The sequence below is a fragment of the Pholcus phalangioides genome, unplaced genomic scaffold (assembly GCF_987345545.1).
Source record: "Pholcus phalangioides strain wild (caught in Gottingen) unplaced genomic scaffold, Ppha-v1.0 ptg000009l_1, whole genome shotgun sequence".
In the NCBI taxonomy this organism is placed as follows: domain Eukaryota; kingdom Metazoa; phylum Arthropoda; class Arachnida; order Araneae; family Pholcidae; genus Pholcus; species Pholcus phalangioides.
Window position 1 is genome coordinate 41,353,341 of NW_028301602.1, and position 23,579 is coordinate 41,376,919.

At 34.9% G+C, this 23,579-nt stretch overlaps 1 protein-coding gene across 1 annotated transcript in view; it reads left to right on the top strand.

Annotated features, from left to right (window-relative positions):
• Positions 1 to 23,196, top strand: part of LOC149083083 (toll-like receptor Tollo) — a 47,877-nt gene extending 24,681 nt beyond the window's left edge. Inside the window, exon 2 of the mRNA XM_089236218.1 lies at positions 23,094 to 23,196. The gene's annotated coding sequence lies outside the window, so the exon portion shown is untranslated. The remainder of the gene's footprint in view (positions 1 to 23,093) is intronic.
• The last annotated feature ends 383 nt before the right edge of the window (positions 23,197 to 23,579 follow it).

Sequence of the window (23,579 nt, forward strand, 5' to 3'; positions counted from 1 at the left end):
TTTAAGACCCTGTTATTACCGTATGAACCACATTCGGTAGAAAAAACCCTTGTACATCTCATTGTATTAAAAAGAACCACAACATATGTCAAGAAATTTCGAATATACGCCGATGCTATAACTAAAAAGAGATAAAAATTACCTCTTATCAGCAAAAATTTGCCAAAATTCATAAACGATTATAAGCACTAAAACAAACATCACATATACATTATTCTGGGAAATAAGATTTGATTTCACTTAAAAATTACATTTCAAAAAAACCCTTTTTTTCATTAATCATGAAACTTGCAATATCTTTAATGTTCATTTCTCGGATTTTCCCTCACGTTTCAAGCGGAAAAATACTTTTCCGCGTTTCATAAAACTCGGATTTCCTCCATTTATCTGATTTTTTTACCTTTTTTGTGAAGACTACATACTGTACTAACAATTTTATTAGTTAATGTAAGAAATAGGAGCATTTTGTGTATATATGTGCTTTGAAAAATAAGTATGTTGTTACAAAAACATATTCGCATCATATATGTACGTAGAAATAACCATATGCCGCTTTTTCTTTACGATAGTATTGTTATTCTAATAACAAATTCGGTGGATCAAATACCAAGGGACACAAACACACAACCAAAAATGTTTTTTTTTATTCTCCTCATTTTCGAAAGAGAGTTTTCTTTGGCACTTCTGTGTAAATAAAGCTCTCTGCATATAAATATGTAGATGTTTTCTCAATGTTTTTTTATTTAAGGAACATATCATTTTAACGCTTAACAAAAGGAATCGCGTTGAAATGCAGTTCAGAATTTCTTTTCTAACATGACCAGCATAAAAAAAAAACAGAATGTTATATTTTTTCCTCAGTGCTCTTACCATCTCGAGAGGTTTTCAATACCATTATAATATTTTTTTACTCTCTCTCTATCTCTGAAATTTTCCATCTTTCTTCTCGATTTATATAAGTAAAGAATATTCATACTCAGTGACAGTATTCTTCAAGGAGAAGACGCCATTTCTCTCCCTCTTTCTACCGATTCTATATATGCGGTTTATTTTATTTATTTATTTATTTTTAATCCCGAGCACCATCTCGGTACCATTTCCCCGAAACTGTTACAATGCTTGATTACCCTGGAAATTACTTTTCCTTTTTTATGTATATAAATAATTTTTTTTTTTTTTGTCGTGAAAGGAAGGAGAAAATATTTTTAGGTAATCCATTTTAAGAGGTTTTTACTTTATATTTCTTATTTCTCCTCTCCATTTGTTTGCTTTAAGATTTTTCTCTTTCTTTCTTAAGACTCTATCTCATATGTACTCGGAATATTTTTCTTAGAGGTGGGGGTTATGCGAAATAATTTGAAATAAAAAAAAAAATGAAATTTATGCATCGCTTTGGTTATCCTCGCCCCTCAGTATTATATGTACATTTATGTGCATTTTGAATAGAATCCGTTTGCAAAACGTTTATTTTTGCGGGGATAAAGCGTTTTCGGCTGCTTCCTTCCCATTCTCCCGTAGCCTTTTTTGCATATGAATGCACTTTTCCTCAATCTTACTTCATTCCCACCTCGTTTCTCCATTCTTCCAGCTTCTTCTCTTCCTTAAGTGAAATGGACTGCAGCAGTTTTATACTCTCAAAATGTGAGTTTTACCCCCGGAACGTTTATTTTATATTTTTTTTCTCCATCCCTTAAATTAAACATTGTTGTGATTGAAATGGAAGCCCTAAGGTTTAATCTAAATTCAGCGGTAACTTTCGCTCTAAAGGGGGAAGAACGTCTTGTCGAGGTAATCGCCTTAAAAAGAGAACGAGTGATACAATAGAAGATGTGGCTTGGGTGCAGAGTACTCTATTGCTTTTTTTTTTTAGGTTTTTGGACATAAAAAGAGAAAGTATCAAGCTCTACCCATTCCTTTGGTCCCTTAGTACTAATGTACTCTACTTTTCCTAAAATATTCAGTTTATGCGAAAATTTACGCAAATGGTTGGAATAGGGTAGATCGCTATTGAGCAGTCAAGTCTGTAAAAAAACATACCCGCACAAGAACTGTGAAAAAGCTTAGTTTGATAAAATCTAATTTCTACAGTCAGTGTTCGACACGGGCCGCTCATCTGTTGTTCATAAGCACTTTGGAGCATTCTTAAAATTCACTAGATATCCTGGAAACTTATTTTTTTGTATACTGCACAATATATTTCTGATACATGTCTGGTTTTTCCAGCATGGGCCAGGTCTTTTTTTTGACCACCTGCTCATATCTCTTTGTTGAGACAGAGTGGCGAACCATGATCTGGTTAGGAGGAGGAGGTTTGGTTACTATTTTCTGTATATCAAGCATATGGCTAAATCTTTATTACTTCCATGTGAAATTTGGGTTCGTAGGATGTCTGTTACCTTATATTTGATAAAAGAAAGAATCACGAAGATCGATCTCTGTGCTCCATCAAGAGCTAGCCCCATTACACGGGCTCAGGTTTTCTCACTACCATTATTTAACCGTACATGCACCTTGTAAACATTCCTCCAGGGAATTTCTAATGAATTGTGTATTTGCGTGGCCTTAAAAAAATGCATAAAAATAGATGCTTCACATTCAACGACATAACTGTTTGAAACGTGAACTGACAAATAGCTGTACGTGAGATACGATTGATTTTTATTATGTAGAAAAATCGCCATAAACCAAAACTTTACCTTCAAAAAAATGTAGTAGCTGATTGGCGGTCAAAACGAATGGCTACAAAAATTCACGACACGATCATTTCGTTTAAATTTAACGAGAAAGTACTAATTCCACTGATAAAACTTCCGAAGCTAACAGTTAATTTTTTTAAAAATGATAAAAAATTTCGTGATTTCAACTTTAAACCTCGCTCTGTTTACAAATATTAAAAAATCACGAATCAATACCGCAAGTCCCATTAGTTAAATGAAAGATTACAGTGAGCATTTTTAGTTATACTTCCAATTTAATCATTAGTTAGTCATTTGATCATTTTTATCGTACCACGGTCAGGTTGGGCCCACGAGGTCTAATTAGAGCGGGACCTACAATCTATTGCTCATTCCGAACGGCAGCGTTCGACATTTATGCCTTTTTTATGCTCACCGAGTAGTTGTTGAGCCAATCCCTTGGTGTAGGACTCCCTGCAATATTAATATTTTTCTGTGGTCATGTTTTCGCCGTCTCTGTTGTAACTCCGCGTCAGAAACTTTCTTGACAAGGACAAATCAGGTATCGAATCCATATGGTGAGATATAATATGAGGGCCTATATTCACTAGATTGTAGGAAGGTCTCATCTTCATATTCCCTGCAAACCAGACTGGACTGATTTCTAGTCCAAGCTGTAAGTGTATCCAACGGACTGTAACTTTGTCCATGATCTTACCGCCACAACAGCGGGGCTGCGGCGTACTTTCCGTGAAAGTTCTGGACGATATCGGCTTGGCTTGATATCTTCTGTGTAAGAGTGGAGGTGGTTGAGGAGGACCTTCCCTGTGATAGTCCGTTGGAGTTGACGAATTCATGGGCCCATGACTTACAGTCTGTGTTCGTACAGTGCCTCCATGCATGGATTGTTTTGTTGAACAGAACTTGATTCGAACTGCAACTCTTTCCCAAAGATTCTGCAATAAATTCTATAAAGGGGTTCCCAGTCCTTCGTCTTAGTGGCACAAAAGTTGAACGAAAGTTGAAACCCTTTATCAACAGAATTGTTCGTATGGATTTTATCAGTCCACGAGTTTCTAATGTGAAAACTTTTTATTCTGTATAACAAACTCGACTTTCTATCTCCTTGTATCAAAAAGAAACTGACAATGCAGAAAATTTTCAAGTTTTATAAAATTAAAAAAAAAACCAATAATAATAATAAAATCAAAAGAATCCAAAAATTTTGTGTATTGAAAATTTATCTTTTTAAAATTCAGTGCCATCTATGTAAAACACACGGAACCAAAAACCCACCCACGAAAAGTTCGGGCCAGGTACTTTTTGTACAAACGGTGCAAATCGATTTCACGTCTGTTTCGATGCCAGGAATATTTTCCATCGGGATCGATTTCCATCGCTCTTACAAACTCGATGTCTCACATTTGTCTGGCTCGAAATTCATTCAGAAGACGATTCTCCAAATCGTTCTACTACGATCTTTTTCTCACTTTCTTCTTAAAATAGTCTATTTTTCCTCCCCCTATTTATATGTATTATTCTCTCTCTTGGCAGTTTGTCTAGGATATTTTTCTCTTTATTTCTTCCCTCCCTCCTCTCAGTAATCCGTATATTATTCTCGACGTCAATTTGACTTTAACATCTGTCAAAAGTTATCAGATCATCGGCTTAAGTTTACAGTGATTCAGGGGCTTATTCATCGTGTTCATGACATTGCGCTGACTCAAAAAAAAAGTTCAAGAAGAAAAGAAAAACTCAGCTGGACAGGACGGACCGCTATCGTGAGAGGTAATCGATTATTTGTCGGGCTGAGCCATATCAGAGATAATTGAACGCAGATATTTCTTTATTTATTGAGGCTGTTCAGTTTTTCGAGACTTAATTTACCTTGATAAATGCTTAGTTTCTTAAAAACAAATAAAATAAATCCCATAAACACACATAATGTGCATTTGTACGTACTAAAAAAACATATGTTACAAACATAAAATTCATCAAATTTTTGAGGAAAAAAATTATTTTTCAAAAACCCGTGCGTTTACTTTTAGTTTTTATAGTGATTTTAATTTTCTTCAGATTATTTTTGCCAAACGTTCGTTAATTTTATGCATTGAGTATTCTTATGGTGACACTTATTTCGCTTTAGTGAAACACGCTACCTGTAATAGAAATCGATAAGAAATGTTATATATATAGGTTGTTATGGCGACATAGCCCATAATATAGCCTATAACAGCAAAAAGAAAAACATTGTCATTTTTGCACGTAAAAAAAGCTTTTGTTAATTAGAGCGTGTCTTAATTAAATGTCTATGACTTGAGTGGTTGTTGCAATAACTATTACTTTATCCCGTTTTATTTCGAGATATTTATTGATCAAGGTGCTTGTAAGGGATAATTGCGGGATACACAAGTAAGGTAGGCCGCAGAGTGATTTGATGACCTTCCGCGGGCCATAATTAAAATGTTCCATAATCTTTTTTTTCACATTTTAAATAGCATAATGAAATTTCAAAACTAAAACCAGGTTCACTTACTTTGATCTGGCACATACCCAGGCTAGATCTTAGTGGAGTTTTCACCACAGGGCAGTTGGAAGACATAGCAAAAATTGCACCGAAACTGCCAGAAATAGGATAAGTCTAAGAGGAAATTCACATCACAGCCACAGATATTATTACTATTCAAATAAACAACTATTTCAATTCAATTTAGTTTTTATGTCGAAATATGCGCAGTGTTTTTGCATCACGTACGGTTAATTTAAAAACTGTTTAAATTAAATTTAATTTTAATTTAAAGCTATTAATTTATTTAAGTAAAGTAATATTTCTGCACGATTGCTTCCCTATTTATGAAACTTACTAACTTTATTTGGGAATTATGCATAATCGCCGGTAAAAGTGATAAATGTAATGAAATTTATCAGACTTAGAGACAATAGAAATACAATTATGCATAATTACCGATTTATCACATTTACAGTAAAATATGTATATTTTTTACATTTATGAATCCGTACAATGCTGAAATTCAGAATGATTCAAACTCCTGATATTTTGTGAGGAAAGCTAACGGATTTTTCTCTTGAAAATCCACGAACATCCATAACAAATCCCATTTTATTTTCCGTTATACAGTGAAATCTCGCTGCAACGATACTCGATGTAACGATGAACCCCCTCCACAACAACTTTTTTTTCAAATATTGTTTGGAATTGTGTCTAATGTTAAACTCCTCGATACAATCCCTTATTATGATAAATTCCTCTATAACAATATTTTTGAAATCGCTTTAATGATATTTTTTTATATTTTGCTAAAAATCGTTTTGAATTTAATTATAACTTTGTTACTTATTTTCGTTCTACTGAAGGCGTCCAATAACATCGATGTTTTACACTAAAGCATCACCAAAGCTGACAGAAGTTGTTGGTATTGCTACTTTTTGTGTAAGACACAAGATCAATGCAATAAACTTCTTTACAGAGTCAATGCATCTAAGTGAATTTTATTGATAAACTAATAAATTAAATTTTTTTGCGGTGAATAACATAAAAGCGCATTTTCTGATGGTAATAACAATTATATTCGGATGCATAAGAGATGTTAATAACAGCATAAACTTGATAATACGTTAGGAAAATGTTGCCTATCGATACAACGATATCTGTTCTTTCTCCACAGAATATCATTATATCGAGGTTTCACTGTATTCTCTTTCGGCGATTTTTCGAGATTTGTAAAATTTTCAGAAACATAAATTTCTCTCCAAGAAAAAAAAATAAATGCCTAATTTTATTGATAAAATTGAAAAAGAAGCATCTACAGTACTTCAATCGTGTAAAATCAAATATCAATAAATTACTCTCATTCGTGGTGACTCGAGATGAAACACGGAACGTTATAGAAAACGTGACGTACCAATTTGTAGCAGGAAAAATTTTGTTCGGTCACACAAATTTCATTAACATTTTTTTTCCTCTCCCTTTTTTTTTTTTTTTGCCTTCATTCGGATTTCCTCTGCTCGCAGGTAAGAAAAAAAATTCCATTTCCTAAGTAAAAAAAATTTCTCGTATCGAAGAAACAGATTACAGTAGTGATGGAGGGGGAAAATAGCAGAAAAAAAAAGAGAGAGAGACCGAAAATTCTCGAGTCATTAGTGGTACGAGAGGTCAGTAAATTTTTACGTACGCAAACCAAGCGTATCTTCAAGGGCGGATTGTTGACTCCTCCTGTTCGTCTTAAGGCTATCCCTCATCTCTTTAACATTTTCTTATTTTTCTTAGGCCTTAAGAAATGGCGGCGGCCACCTCTTTTCCATCCATCCACACACACAACTCGTTTATTTGAATTTCCTGATCGTAAAAAAGTTTGGCGCTTTTTTTTCTTTTATTATGTTTATTCGTTTTCCAAATTCGTCTTGAGATACTTCTTTTTCTTCTCGCACTTATTTGTTTCTTAGATATATTTTATTTTTTGTTTGTTGTAAGAAAGAAAAAGAAGTAAAGGATTAGCGTTGAAGTGAAACGAACGTGTTTGCAGTTACACTTGGAGCGAGACGGCGTGAAATGAAAACTCGAAATTCGGGTCCCCCCCCTTTTTTTTTCTTGTTGCATCGATACCGCCGGTTCTTTTTTCTACTTTCTTTAGTTGTTTTACCGAATGAGTACTTCCTTTCTTAGAAGATTGTTCATTTGGATTGTTCTTCACCTTGTTATTATAACCTAGCCAGCAGCATCCGAGAAAACTAGATAAAACCACGAGAAGAATCGTCAAGACGGTGAACACGCGTGATCGAATCTTGATGTATTGGTATACATCAGAATTCTGAAATGTCCCCTTTGTGGCCGTGGGATAATCTAGGGCAGCGTCTCTCAATTTTTTTTTTTTTGACTCGCGGAGAAAACCCTTTTCGGTAGAAAGTAAGCCTACGGGAGCTCCACCATATAGGAATTTTCTACCTTATTTTATTTTATGAAAGTTAGTGACTTACTTTTGTTATTTAGAAATATTTATAATTCTTTTTTGTCAAATTTACTGGTTTTTTTTTCCTCGAGCGGCCGCGGAGCCTGTGGAGAGTGCGCGCGGAGCCCCGGTGGTTGAGAACCACTGATCTAGGGGTAAAAGTATACTTTAAGAAGAGCCATGATAGCGATGCTTAAGTGCCACAGTGTGCTGTGGAAAGAGAAACACAGATGTGGGAGCATTTTGGGAGAAGTTGAAAAAGCAGGGGCCTCGACAAATTCCAGGCAAATGAAATTAAAAGAAAAATTGGGACTGGGTACCTGAATATTTTTATGCATGATTATTGAATACAAGTCTCAGAACAGCACAATATTTTCTGAATTTATATCTGCATGTCTCTCAGCTTCTCAACGGGGAAGGGGGGATCAGTCACCAAATCCCGGAAAAGTGAAAAAATATTTTCATTTTGAACCATTTTTTTCCCAAAATTCTTGGTCCATAAAAAATTTGGTTGGTACTATTTTTTTTTGATTTGCCAACATCTGGCAAAAGTAGTTACTACTACAATACGTTGATTTGCATCGCTTTCATTGCCATACAGTGTAGTGCAAAACTTTTCCGATTCGTGTATAGTGGAGCTTGATAAATCCCAGAATCATGGTTGCCATGGTGACTGAGAAACCCATTATTTTTGTCACCTAAAAAATATTCCATGCAAGATTTTTTTTTTCACACTTTCACTTTATTCATTTCATTTCTTAATTTCAAACATGAATTCAAGAAGGAGAAAAAAATCTGGCAAGCGGTCAAGTGCTAATAAATAATAACGAATAGAAGTACAAATTAGTGAACAACAACAACAAAAAGGGGGAATAGAAAGAAACATACTTTTTGCAAGAGAAATAAAAAGAAATAATTTATGCAGTGGTTGATCTGAGAACAAAATCAAATGTCTATATAATACTTTCACATGATTATACGGTATTAGGCATAGTAGTCTGAATACAACGCAGAATAATCAGCACGCATCGCAATTCGGAAAACGTCACCATGTCCTAGCAACATAACCCTGGTAAAAAAAAGTCGAAAATACGGTTATTTTGGACACTTTTTCGAACAAAAAATTCCAAGGAATTCGGCTGAAAACTAATTCTTTTTTCTCGATTTGTCTAGCCCTGTTGTGTGACCATCACAATTTAGAAAAGAGCAAAGTGACAAAGTGATTTAAAAATTCATACGATAGTGATACGTGAAATTATTGGTGGAATTGGCTGTAACACTACGTCAAAAAGAATGAACCACGGATAATGAATGTAATTAGCATTTTAATTATAAAAAAAGTTCTCTAGCATTACAGATCCTAAGTGGTGAGGCGCTCTTTTCCCAGCTGAATCTCAAACCCAGGAACAAAAATTGATACGCTAACCAAATGACATTATATATTTCAAAAAACTTTTTTTAAACTGAAAATATTATAACAGTAACAACCCTGGGATTTATTCGCTATTTACTGCTGATTTTAATCTTAAGATTTATCGAAAATGTAAATTCTTTTTAATGTGTTTAAACAGCTCAGTATTTACTTTACCATGAATAGCATTTGATGTGATTTGAAACGACTCTTCAAGAGAAAATTATCAATACACGCATGAAGTATGTAAATACTATGCACGATAAAAACTGTATAAAAATTTGGCACTGTGAATGCGAGTTTATTAGATATACTGTAGTTTTTTATTGCGCAACAAACGCCATCCTATCACCATGAGGGTTTGCGATACTATCTTTATATACATAATCATGTGTACAATTCGATGAATATTTATTATGGAATAACATTTTTTCGGAGTCAATTGTACGTTTCATGTTTTAAAGATTTTATCCTGGAAATATGTCGATCCGATTAATATAATAGTTCTTGACATTCATGATTCACGATTTATTTTTCCGTAAGAAAGACCACGAGAAAAGCAAACGCTGACCGTATTTTTCTTTTCTATTACAAAAAAAAAAAAAAATTTTTTTTGTATTCCTGTTTTGGCGTTGCATAAGCCTTTACTAAGTCATATGAATTAATTTTTGTGCGTGTGTGTGGATACGATGAATGAGTGAGTGGCTATGATTGAGTGCGATGATATGGGTCTCAAATTGGTGATTCATATCGATTTGTTCGTTTTTTTTTTCCAACCTTGTTCAATTTGTAAATATGTACTTTACTAGCTGTTTGATAAATTATGCCTGTAGTGTGTGATATGAAAAAAAAAAAATGCTTTCTTTGAAAAGCGATGTCTATTGTGATGCCACTATGCAGTAAAGTATATTCTTTACCACGAATTTTATTGCCTTTTTATTTATGTGAACCTCTTTTTCTATTATCAGTATTGGTTGCAAATCTAAACTGGAAATAAATTAGGGAGATCTATTTTTTTATATTGATGGATTATATTCATTAAGTATATTAAAACCTTTCTTGCTGACACACTCGCGGGAGAAAAAAATTCGTCCGTAAAAGCGGGTTGACAGCATCAGAAGGGGGTTCCTGTTGAAAGTGTGAAATACCGTATTAACGATAACTGAAATGGTTCTTTGTTTGCAAATGAATGAAATTCTGACAATATAAGGTGTAATTGAATTGCACAGATACATAATTAGAATTACAAAAGAAATATTATACGAAGTTTATATCCAACATGTTCTGCCGTCCTGCCTTTACAGGCATATGGCAAGGTGGGTTCGACGCAGCGATCGTAATTAGACAGCGATACAAGCAAACAACACTCCCAGCATTACAATGAGTTTTAAAAAAATTAACAAAAACACCCAAAATTTTAAAGTAAAGATGTAAATGTTAAGTAAATTATGACAAATAAAACACAAAAACATTGAGACTTACCCTAAAAACCCTAAACATATAAGATTAAAATGATTAAAAATATGGAAGATAGTTTATATGCTGAATCTACATCTTTTGGAAAAACTGATCAATCGATGTTTGATGGAATTTGCTGAGCATTCCAACTCCTTCAAACATTGACTGCATGCGGCCCGCGGGACAGCTGTCGGCCATTTATGTTATGCATACATTATTAACTAAATGTCTCCTGATAATTTTTTGAATTTTTTTTAATTCTTCACACTTCATCATTGACACCAGAAGATTCACCGCTCAATTTCTTGAATGAAATTTCCTGACGTCTAAACAATCTAACCACCCATTTGAAGCTTTGGAGTTGATGAGTCCGACTTCTGCAGCTTCACCAGCTTCTTCTTATAGAATCGGGGCAAAAATAGATAAATTCTTCCTTCTTGCTATGGCAAACCAGTCGTACACAACTTCGTCTACAAGTCCTTCTGTCTTCGGAAATTTATTTCTCCCAGCTTGTTCCGTTTTTCAGCCATTGTTCTTGCCAATGCTCTCTTTGTTTGCAAATGAATTCACATCTGTGTCCTCTGACATTGAATTCATTTGCAAGAGTATGAATTCGCATTCACGTTTTCAATGTATTCGGTGGCATCGGTTTTTTTCTCTTCGGAATCCCTGATAGAGAGCGGTGATAGAGAGTGACGAGCTGGCCCTTTTAAACAGCGTGAAATCTGTAAATTATGAGCACAACGAGAAATATGACATCAGAGTTGCCAAACGCTGACAAAATACAACATTTCAATTAAAAAATTGCCAAAAGTGGGTCAAATATTAGAACTTGTGCTGACATCTAGTGATTGTAATTTGAACCAAAACTGCAACCATCAGTGTCCGTACAGAGGTTTTAGTCCAATAGAACGAATGATGAAAATGATGTCTATGGCCGTGTCTGAGGGTAACCGTTAAGCAGGGGTTCTAAACACATTATTTAAATGGAGCTTTTGCCGGGATATTTTTATTTGGCCGTAAAACAAGGGTGACCGTTTAGTAGGGATTTATAATCCCTACTAAACGGTCACCCTTGTTGACAACATTAGAAATTTGGATATTTTCTCTCGGATGTGTGGGAAACAAAATACGCATTAAACTGAAGTTTTTGTCATTTATTTTACACTTCTTTTTCATAATTAAATCACGAATGTGAATCACATTGGAATGCGAGATTATGAGTTCGTCTGATACTCTCGAGTGCTAATCCGTTGGGTTCACCTCTATATAATGACCTTGTTCAATACCTCGAAATATACAGTTTTAGGACACATGGCTTTTGCTAATCTGTGTTTTTAAAACATGAGTTAGAAATCTTGAACTATGGGGCTGCTGTGCTCAAGTTTTGCAAAACAAATACAGTAGCAAGAGATCTTTCAAGTATTACGTGAGCATCGATGAGAGAGAGGTTTCCCAATTTGTTGACTTTTGATGGCAATGTTTGGATGATGCTTACGTCGTCAACCACCATTTATAAAAATATGAAATATTCTTAATGGCATCTTACTTGTTACGCCAAAAACGAATAAAACCATTCGCTAGTTTGTGGGTTCCTGAACTAACATTCTCCCTATTGACAAGTCCCCTACCAAGCCACTTTAGTGATTTCTAAATGTTTAGCTGAGCCAAGTGATTTGGAAATGTGCCCGGGCCACTTAAAAGTGCTCTAGAACTGTGACACGCATCACTCAAGTGATCCGTAATTATGCCGCGGATCACTTAAGTAATCCGGAAATGCGCCACTGGTAACTTGAGTGATGTAGAACCGTACTCGGTGCCACTTAAGTGCTCTAAAACTGTGCTACATGTCACTCAAGGGATCCCTAAATCAAAATGTGCCACGGGCTGCTTAAATGCTCTGGAATTGTGCCATGGGTCACCTAAGTGGTGATCTGTAAGCTTAGTTCATTTTTAGTCTGAGTTTTACTGACTTTGGCACAAAAGGGGGGGGGGTTCGAAAATAGCTAAAATTTGCTGACGTAATACTTGAACGGCTTCTAAGCCCGTTGTAACGACTACAGCTTATAACGAGAATCTCGCTATAGCGAATTATTTGCAAGTGATTGGTAAATAGCTACTATCAACAATACAAAAATATTCAGTTATAGCGAGTTGAAAATTAGTTTCTTCTCTTTCTTCAAGAATTGAACATGATGACTCTCGTCATGGCATATGCTCTTCGTAAAACGTACTCTGAGGTACTTGTAACAAAGAATAGCCACTGAGAAATCAAATTTATTCAACTCCCTTCTTCCTTTTATGGACTCCTTCACTACACACGTGTTCCGTGCTGATTTTATTGGATTATTGTCTCTTCCAAGAGACCATGGGACCAGAACCAAAAGTTTAGTTTCCGAATTACTGAGAAAACAAATCGTACTAAAAAAACCTTTTCGATTAGCGGGAAAATGTTGACGACTCCATACAGACTTGGAAGTGAGCAGTGATATAATAATTGAGAATTATAATAGTTCGATTGGTCGACTAAATCACTTGAATAATAAGAAATTATACGCGAAAAATATCTTACAGAAGCAACTGATGTGGGACCAAAAATCAGTTTCAAGACTACAGCTCTATTCATTCGTTAATATCAGAATGAAGAGATCTAGAAGACGTTTTAATGGAGAAAAAGAAGCGATTTTCTACAATTTCATAACCTGGCAAATGTAAATTCATTTATCACGAGAAGTCCGTTATAACGACAAGTGTCCTTGTAATTGTGAACTGTCGTTAAAGCGAACTTTTGCATTTCTGGTTATTTTTTAGCCCGATTTGAACTCTATAAGCAAACGTTTTCGAACTTCAGGGTGGTTTTTTTCTACACGTTTACTTTTGCACCTCTCTAACCTCGTTAAAATCGAGGAATGTGCACGATCTGTCTATGTGACAAATTTACACATACACACACGGTATTTACCCCATTCATAGTAGTTAACTTTTTTGGTTGTCATTTGTTTCGGTTTCATGACATGCACACATGGGCTGAAATACGGAAGGGGTTCATAGGGGAGTCCCCAGCGTCATAAGTGGAGGCGTAATGTATAAGCGTAAACTGACATCACCATCAGTCCCTCCCCCAGACTTTCAAGTCCTTCTCCGCTTATGCACACTGTAAACTAGACTCGCACCCAAATATTGCAAAACACCTTTGACTTTCCTCCATAATTTAATTTAATTATGTTATAATTAAATTAAATTATCGTTAAATTAAGTGTTAATTAATAATTATTTACAATTTTGTTTAATTTCTCCTATTCAATTTCCCAATAGCGATACAGGGTGCTATTCTAAGTTGTTCGAATAGCGAACACCTATTCGAACAACTGTTAGCCATTTCTTTTGTTTGAAGATTTAAAATAATGTGTGTAAAAATTCTCATTGATATAATGACTTGAAAATGTTTCATAAATTTATCTTCAACAATTCACAACAGGACCTGCTCACAATTGATGCCCCAAGTCTTCCAGCGTTTCCCCTAAATTCTTCCAAATGTCGTTTAACGTTAACAGCTTGAATTCCTTGCTTCCGAACGTATTTGAATTGTTCGTTTCTGCTTCTTTATACAATCTTTGCCTTTCAAAAACCTCAAAGAAAGAATTATTCTGACATTACCTGGAGGTGCCCAAAAAAGTTTTGTGGTGATGTGATTTCGTCTCAAAAAACTTTGCATTTCTCATATACTCATACTGGCGTTTGAAGTGTGAAATTCGACTCACAAGTGTCGACATGTGAGTGGCAAATTAATTTGATGAGTCATTATAACGTGGGTGGCACCACGCGGCTCTGCATCGATGACAAACAGACATATAAATTTCCATCTCCTTTTCTCAATGACAAATTTTCATAGGAACAAGTTAGGGAGCTTTATTCGTAGATTCAATATATGTATATCCAATTATGTTTTTTTTTCAACATCAGCTCTATTTACTAGTTCAGGCGTGCGTGTGTGTATCTTTCTTTTTACCGGGAATAAAAGAGCGTTTTTCAAGATCTATAACTATAAAAGAAAGAAAAATATCCATCTGATATATATAAATGCGAAAGTATGTATGTTTGTCCTTTATACAAATCTACAATTTTAGATCGATCGTCACCAAATTTTGCATGTACACCAAACGGGACACCACCGACTTAAACGATAGGCTACTTTAAAAAATTGTCAGAGCTGGGCGCCCGAAATGGACAAAAAAAACTGTCGGGCAATAATGGTTCCTGGTCTCAACGATCACTTTCGGAATGTTTACTTTGATCACCGTGGTTCCTTAGCAATGCATTTCAGACATGTATATGCGTTTACTATGATTCGTCACTGCTTTAATCCTGCCAGTAATTGAAGAAAACCCCCGGGTATTGTAGCTAATATTGTATAAAAGTCTTTTTTTTGTAATTTACATTATCATGATATGGCTTGATGATTCTTGGTTACTGGTGATATTATGAATGTATCGGGCATGGTGATGCAGTTTACATTATAATGCAGTCAATGTGTAACAGAGACGAAACAACTGCCTTCACAATGGTTTGTCACTTCTTTAATCCCGCCAGTATATGTATAAATGTGCCCGAGTGGCATGGTGGTAAGATGCTCGTCTACCATCGTGCAGGTTGTTGTCAGGGTCCCGGGTTCGAACCCAAGGGAGTATATAGATAAGATATTTTCCCAAACGAACTCGAGACGACCACCGATAGACAGCACCTTCACTTCCAACCCATCTCACTAATGGCAGTAAATTACAATATAGCGATATGGCCAGAGTTGGTGTTTGGTGAAGTAGTAGTATATGTATAAAAGTTCCTTTATAATGGTTTGTCACTTTTTTAATATTGTCAGCAATTGAAGAAAACCCGGGCAGCGCCGGGTATTATAGCTAGTACTAAAATATATTTTTTTTTTCCAGTATTGCGGTACCCAGAATTTTCTGCAGCAGATTTTTTTTAATCAAGTCTCATGGTATGAAAATCCCTTTGTCCTGGAATAACTCGCAAATCATTGATCCTTGACGCACACTTCTAATTGGAAAAAGTATCCAAATAACATTTAGACCTCAGATACGTCATTTATACTGAAAAAAAGTTGTATAGTTATTAAAATAAAAGAAATTAGCTCTTTATTTGGTCACCCTGTCTTCAAAAACCCAATTAGATAGTTGTTGTCCTGTCTCTCCTGAGTAATTCCGTGTTTTTAGGTGCAGTATTTCCCAAGACATTTGAATTCGAAAATCGCTGAAAATGAGAGAAAAAACACCATATAAAGCGTATAATGAGTTTGTCCGTTCGTTTATGCGTTTATTTCCGACATTTCAAGCGATTTTCAAATTCAAATATCGTAGTGAATATTGTATTTCTCTTTAGCTCAGGTGAGATAGGGTAGCAACTTTCTAATTTGTCTTTTTGGGACAGGTTGACCAAATAGAAATATAATTCTCATAATTCTCTTAATAAAAAGGTAATACTTTAATAGCTATAAACCCCCTTGAACATGAATGAAGCATATGAGTTCTACACGTGATTTGGATATTTTTTCAACTAGGAATATGCCTATAGGATAATAGGTTAACGAATTTTTCCTGTATAAAGGAACTTTCCTATTCACCCTGTAGGTAATCTGAGGGCTGAAGAAAAGCAGTCTCTAGTGATTGTGAATATATACTGAACTGAATTGGAATTCAAACACAAAAAAGTTTATTATACCATTATTCCTACGACTACCGTAAATAATCACGAACTTGTTCGTTAGAATTTGAAAACTTGTCTAGGAATCCAATAGAAAAAGGAATTTGCAAGCGTCTTTTCTCTCCCACGATAGCGAAAATATAAAAAACAATAGTGTATCAGAAATACAGAAACATTGTTTTCTCAAATCGGATTTCATAAGTTGTTCTTCAGGTGACTTAATGAGGGTTCTAAGAAGTCCTTAAATTTCATCTAGAAAATCTCGTGCCAACACGAATTATTTCCGCTGCAAACTGACACTCGAGTCGAGATTTCAACAAATACTTAACGTGTGACTGAACGTCACGGGCTGAATTACCATTTTAACATGTCTTTACTTCTAAAAAATAACCAACAAAAAACAAGCTTTTCGACGTTATTTCAATGGCTGAATGCATTATCCGAAGCGGAATCGGAGTAAAAATAATCCTAATTCTCTCGGGAATCGAACACAACCACACCCATAAATGTATCTAATTTAGAAGTCATTGCAATCGCGGGAATATTAACCCATTCTTGAACATAATTTCCTTACCGATGAATGTGTCAGGAATGATTCTCGTTGGAGAAAAGCATATTTTGCCGCATTTCCCTTTTCATGCGCATTACGTTTGAGAAAATATATTAGCATAACAATTAAGGCATAGGTTTATTTCTATTCAAAATATGGATTTTTTTTGCATTTGAAATGTCAGTTGAAATGAAAAGAAAAAGAGTAGAAACAGATTGAAAATTCTTATTTCCATGTCAAGAAGGAACAATTGAGTTACACAACGCACTTCTGACAGATCTTTTGTGCCACCACATCATGACCAGCTCTTAAAGAAGTATTAAGATATTTTTTCGCTCGCGCACACAATGGAATTCGTTTTCCTCCTCCGATTTTTCTTTATTATTCGTGTGTTTTTGTATTGTTCATAAGAAAACAAATAACAGCTTAACAAGAGCGTGAGATTGAGAATTCCGCGAGTGCGGAACCATTGAAATGATTACGCTGTCAGCAATTATTTGATACGAATAAAAAAAATTAAAATTTATTCACACTTGAAATATTCTTTTATTAGAGAACTTATATTGAATTTGAAAGAAAAATATATCGATTTTTTTTTTCCTAAAGTGATTACCATTGATAGTTCAATCAAAAATTCATCATGTGGTGGAAAACAATTTCTATTTCTTCATATAAAATTTTGTTTCTTTATAATTCCTCTCAAAGGTTATTGCTGCCTTAATATAAAGCAATTTCTGATTAGATATCAGAAAAGGTAAAATATGCTTAAGATAAAAAACAAACTGCAAATAATAGCACATTGTTTCAAACCGAGCACAACTCAGGTCTATCGCCATCTATGGGCAATTTACTACCTAGTAAGTTGTACCGGAATTGTGTAAGTGTGTGTTCCTAACAGTCCGAGTGCGTATCTAGCGTTGTGTCTGATTTTTCAGTGATGCCATCTATATTTCAGAAGTGAAGTGCAGTGATTAAATATCTGAACCGTTTGTAGGCCCGTTGCTCTCGCATTCGCACATCGAAGTTGGGAATAACAGAAACCAACTTCAGCCAACCACCACTGTGGCGACCGTGGGGCTCGAACCCGGGACCTGGAGATGAGAGTCCGTCATTCGGACAAAAAAAAAAGAAAAGAACCACATATATATTTTTTTAATATAACGTGATCTTCACGTATTCCCAAGGGATCAGAATGATCCGTCCAGGGTATTTGTTAGTGTTAAGTTAGTAGACATCCATACCCGAACCGTAGGATTCAAACCCAGACCTGCACAGTGAGAAGCTAGTTCTCTAACTACTCGACTGCCGGCAGCGAGGCTAAGTTTTTGCGTCGTTTTTATTCGGAAGTGTATTTCTAAAGTCAACGATCGCAGAGCTCTGCTGTGCAAACCATTTGGGAGCGCCTGCAGAAAACAAAGTAAGCGTGCAGAAAGAACAACACAAATCTATAGAAACTTCACAAATATATAGAGGCAAAACATTAATATATGTAAAATACAACAAAAATATTGTACATTGAAACGCAAATGTACATCAGCATAATAGTTCATTTATCTGCATTGGTATCTTCATCATTTATTCGTTTTGCATTACGCTTGTACTGGATAGAAATTTAGAGAGAGAGCTGCATCTCTTCAAATTTATCTTTCCTTTCATTAAAAATAACAATTACATCAGTTTTTGAAAATGCCGTTTGAAATGCCGTTTGGCTGTTCTCATTGGTTAATGCAGTATTTCTCAACATTTTTTTGCCCCCCCCCCCCTATGTTTCAGGGGGAATTTCGTTTAAATAATATTCGTGCCTAATGAATTATTTGAAATACAGTAGTATGCAAATTTCAAATCTTAAGCTTCCAACAGGAGGTTCAGTGAGAGCTTCTCTGTAATACCAAAACCTTCAAAATATTTCACAGGTGCTGAAATATCTACATTTTAGATATATTTCTGAAATATAGACAAAACTGTGCAGTCATGTTTGCTGAAGTACTTCTTAAACCATCAATCCGAGCGATCGAAAACGTTGAAAACCTCTGTTGTAGATATGCATTTGTCAGATTGAGAGTAATAGAACTAACTGCAAAACTGACTAGAGCTTCCCAGCGCATCTATAGCGAGGGAATCCACTTTCTTAAGACACTAGAACTATTTGTCCCTACTGTTCAATCATTTTTCTCCCAATACTCCTGATACGCAGGTACACTTGTACAGACATACCTGAACAGACAGTTTGGTGCATCCACACCATTCAGGTTCACCTGTTCAGGTACGTCGAATGAAGAGCCCAATACGTTCAGGTAAAAAAATTTGCAATAATACCAGAAGGCCCCTACGCACGTTCATATTTGTTGAGTCTGGTCCTGCAGAGCCATGCCTGTATAGAAATATAACTGCCATGTAAACCCGAACACGTGTAGCGGCCTTTACGTTGCTGATATTTTTGTTTCCACAATCTTATCATCACAACTACAGTGAAACCTTGCTAGAACGGTACTCGATATAATGATAAATCCTTCTACAACAATTTTTTTTTTTTCAAATTTCGTTTGAAATCGCCCGTAGTGTAATGTTAAACTCCTTTCGCAACAACGATGTTCTTTAATACGATAAATCCCTCTATAACTATATTTTCTGCAAGATTTTGAAACTTCTAAAAAAAAAACGATATTTATTATGTATCGCTCAAAATAGACTTCAATATATTTTGAAATTTCTCACCAATTCTTGTTCTTTTGAGGGTGTTTAATAACATCTGTATTTTGCACCACCTACCTGTCGAAAGTGATAATGAAGTTGCTGTGTGTGTGAAGCTATTTTCTGCGAGGTACACAAGAGTATTGTGCGTGGTAATTCACTTTACACAGTGGTCCAACTTACAACTCATTAACTAATCAATAACAATTTTTCGTTTCATGTAAATAGTTATAAATGTCTTTTATCATAGTACAAATAACGCCAATTAAGAAGACACGCCAAAAACAGCATAAATATGGCGGTGCCTAATGATAATGCTGCCTCTCGATGTAACCCTTATACAACAATATTTTTCTAAGTTCACGGTGTATCGTTATATCGAGGTTTCAATGTATATTATCAATGCTTATCACAACCTTATAACTACAAAATTCCGGAAAAAAATTCTATTTCGTTTCTTCAATACATAAAAATATTATCCATAATCTTCAGAAAATACGCTTGAATGAATGTTAAATTTCCAATGTATTCATCACCTTGTTTACCCAAGAAACAAATATTTGTAATCCTCGAAATCATCTTAACAATTTTTAATGAAGAAAAAAGAAAACATTATCGATGTTTGTTTTATCTGATATCTTCACAAACGAATATCTCTCCCCAAAGTAAACAAAATGTTCTTATAAATAGCGATAGGATGACGGAAAATTCGATCGGATATTTTCGATCTCACCAAAACTGAACGATTTTTGTGTTTTCTCCGTTGAAATATTATTTTCGCGATGTGTTTAAGATTTAATACCTTTTTTTTCTTTTTTCTCGAAAACATGGTTTTCTTTCCAGAAAAGAAATAAAATAATATCTTCTCGTGATCCGTCACTGGTTGGTTGTTTAAAACAACATGGAAAGATTTACTGCTGCTGCTGCAACATGGTTGAATGAAAATCACCGGAAAAACTGATAACATTACCGGAGAAGGAAAAAGGAAACAATTTTATTTCACGTCAAGATCTTGATGGTTATTAAAAAATTCATGACGTTGTTTCCGTTCCGGAATTATTTTGACATTGAGCTCCCGAAGGAAGAAAAATATATATATTTTTCAATTTAATTATACGCGAAAGGCAATCTCAAACTGAATAATAGGTTCGTCGAGTCATTTTCCCAAAAGAAACAACAAATGTAAGGGAAAATACATGTTTACAGGTAATCAGTTTTCTCAATAACGTTATATATTTCTGATCAAAAAAAAATTTATGTATGTTATCAAAGCACCAAAAAAGGATCTCCTTGCAATGTCATAAGAAGTAGTGTGTGTATCGGTATTTCTCTGTGAAAATTGAATTTCAGCCGAGATGTACCAGGTGGGCATGAAATAAGTCAGCCTGTTCCGAACATTCTGCTGCTTCAATCTATAGTCGAATCGATTCCAAAATTTTTGCACATGCTGTCTGAAAGGATTCCATCTAAAAAATCGCCTGCTACAGGGAAATTTATGGTGTGTGTGTGTGCGTGCGTGCGTGTGTGTTATGAAAAACTGTTTTTTGTCCAAACTTACCAATACTATATACTCACCATACGATTTTTTTTCATGCTAAAGTTTTGAAATTTTCAATTTCCAATTTTCATAATTAATTTGTTTTTTCATACATAAACAATGGAACTTTAACAATGTATATAAATAAAGATTCAACATCAGTGTTCATCCTGGTTTTTCTTCAGAGAGCTTCTGTGATTACGATTCTAAGGTATTATGACATGGTTCAGAACTTGCTTGTACCCAGGCTACAACACACAAATTCGTTGTCTATATTCTAATTATTTTATGTAGGAAGGTGATTCTCCTGATATTGGAAAAATCTTTACAACCGGATTTCATCAATGATCCAGAAATCAGTCTGCACCTAATTTTAGAACTAAATCCATGGTATTTTTGGTTATCAGGAGATGTGTGATGGAACAATATCACCATCATCTGAACCAACAGATTTGCGTTGCAGTGTGAAGCGGGCGCAGTAGCCCAGGTAAATAAGATACTCGCTTAAAGTATCAAACGATGTTTAGAGCTGTCGGGAGTTTGATATACCCGTTTCGTCCCTCTCAGAAGCTTTCCTTACGCTAAGGGTACAACAGAAACGACGACAATCTAACAGCACACATTGAGTATGAAAAAGAAGACTGCGCCGTTCGGAATCGGCAATAAATTGTAGATTACGGTCTAATTAGCCCTTGTGTGCAAAACATGACCGTGGTGATGCGACAAAAATGATCAAAACAGAGTGAAACATTACGGGCCAACACCCATTGAACGAGAACGCAGTAGCCGAGGTTGGTATAAGATACCAAAAGATGTTTAGAGTTGTCGCAAGTTCGATACCTGACTCGTTATATTCAGAAATTTTCTGACGCGGGCGTACAACAGAAAAGGTGACAACATGACCAAAGAAGAAGTTTCCCACACCGTTAGGTTAGCTCACCAACCTATCGTTGAGTGTTAAAAAAAGGGGCAAAATGCTGAAAATTGCTGTTCCGAATCCGCACAATAAATTGTTGTTTCGAGTCTAATTAGCCCTCGTGTGCAGAAAATGACCGTGGCGCGACAAAAATGATCAAAGTCAATGGACGACATGTGAAATGTTTTTTGTTTTATACTTCTGTACTCTAAGCATGTGGCAGCAAAAACATTTTTTATTTAGTGAATCATCACTAACTTTTGGAATCGATCTGATTACAGCAACAGATTTCTCTAAATAGATCAACTTATGATTTTTTTCCCCCATTTTATTTTCATCTCACAAGACATCAAAATCAAGGTGAAAACTCAACTAAGTGTTCAAAATATAGAATTAACAAAATAATAATAATAATAATAATTGAATTAGTAAACGATGGGAAAAAATAAAAGTGCGGAAAATATTTTCGCAAAATTCAACTAAAATGTTGATTTTTGACCTTTTGTGATTTATCTTTATAATCAGAAATAACGTCAAATCTTTATTAGAATTTCTTGAGGAATGCGTTCATTTTTAACGCGAAGAGGCAAACTCCAAAGATGAATTAAGATTTATTGAAATAATCATGTTTCTGTTTGTGCCGGAGGAAGGAAACGACCTCAACTCTTTCACAAAAGTAATGATAGAATGTTTCACCAATTTTTTCAATTGTGGTGGAAAGAATATAATTCATTTAAACGATGTCCACATTCCCGAAAATAGATTTGCGTTTGCAGTGGTTTTGGAGGAAGGACAATATTTTCACCTCGATGTCTGAGGAAAACAAAAAAAATTACCTAAAAATTTACAATCCAGTGTTCCGGCCAACGTGGGGGGGGGGGGAGAGAAATTAGTCTCGGAAAATCCTAGAAAATTATTTTGTCGATTAAAAGCCCTTGAGAACAAATATCTTCGGCTTCTAATAAATTTGCCTAGTGCATAACGTTTCTTTCGATTTGTCAAAAGAGCCTCTGTAATATAGTAATATATCTTTATAAATACTGTAACTTGAGTTTGGCCCGTTGTTTCATTTTGCACGGAAACATTTGATTTAACATTTTTAATTATTTACTGGTATTTAATGAATGAACAAGATTTTCTAAGAGTTACAGTTACAAATCTTCAATCTAGAATCAAATGGACGTCAATTCTACATTTCGATTCGGCACTGACAAGTCTACTTGGCTTTACTTTGAAATGATTCCGAGATAGCCAATTATAACATCATATATAAAACAGGTAAGTCATCTTGCATATACTAGACGAATGACTTAATTTGATTAATTTATACATACTCTTGTTTGCCCTGTTTATTTAGATTTAATCTTAAAAAGATATTCGAAGTTATCCATTACTTCTCCCTCACCGTATATGAAAATATCCGAGGGCAATAGAACGGATACTACCACTACTCAACCCCACATGCAACTCGTACACATTCCTCCATAGAATTTCTGATGAATTGGGGCTTGTTGGAATGTGTGTTCTGTTTGTATGTGACTTTATGATGCTGTCATCTGTCGTCCATATTTTGAAGTAAAGATGGCAAATGTTTGAATTTTCATATTATGTAAGTATCATATTGATAAGTATTTAAGATATCTATGTAAAGTATCA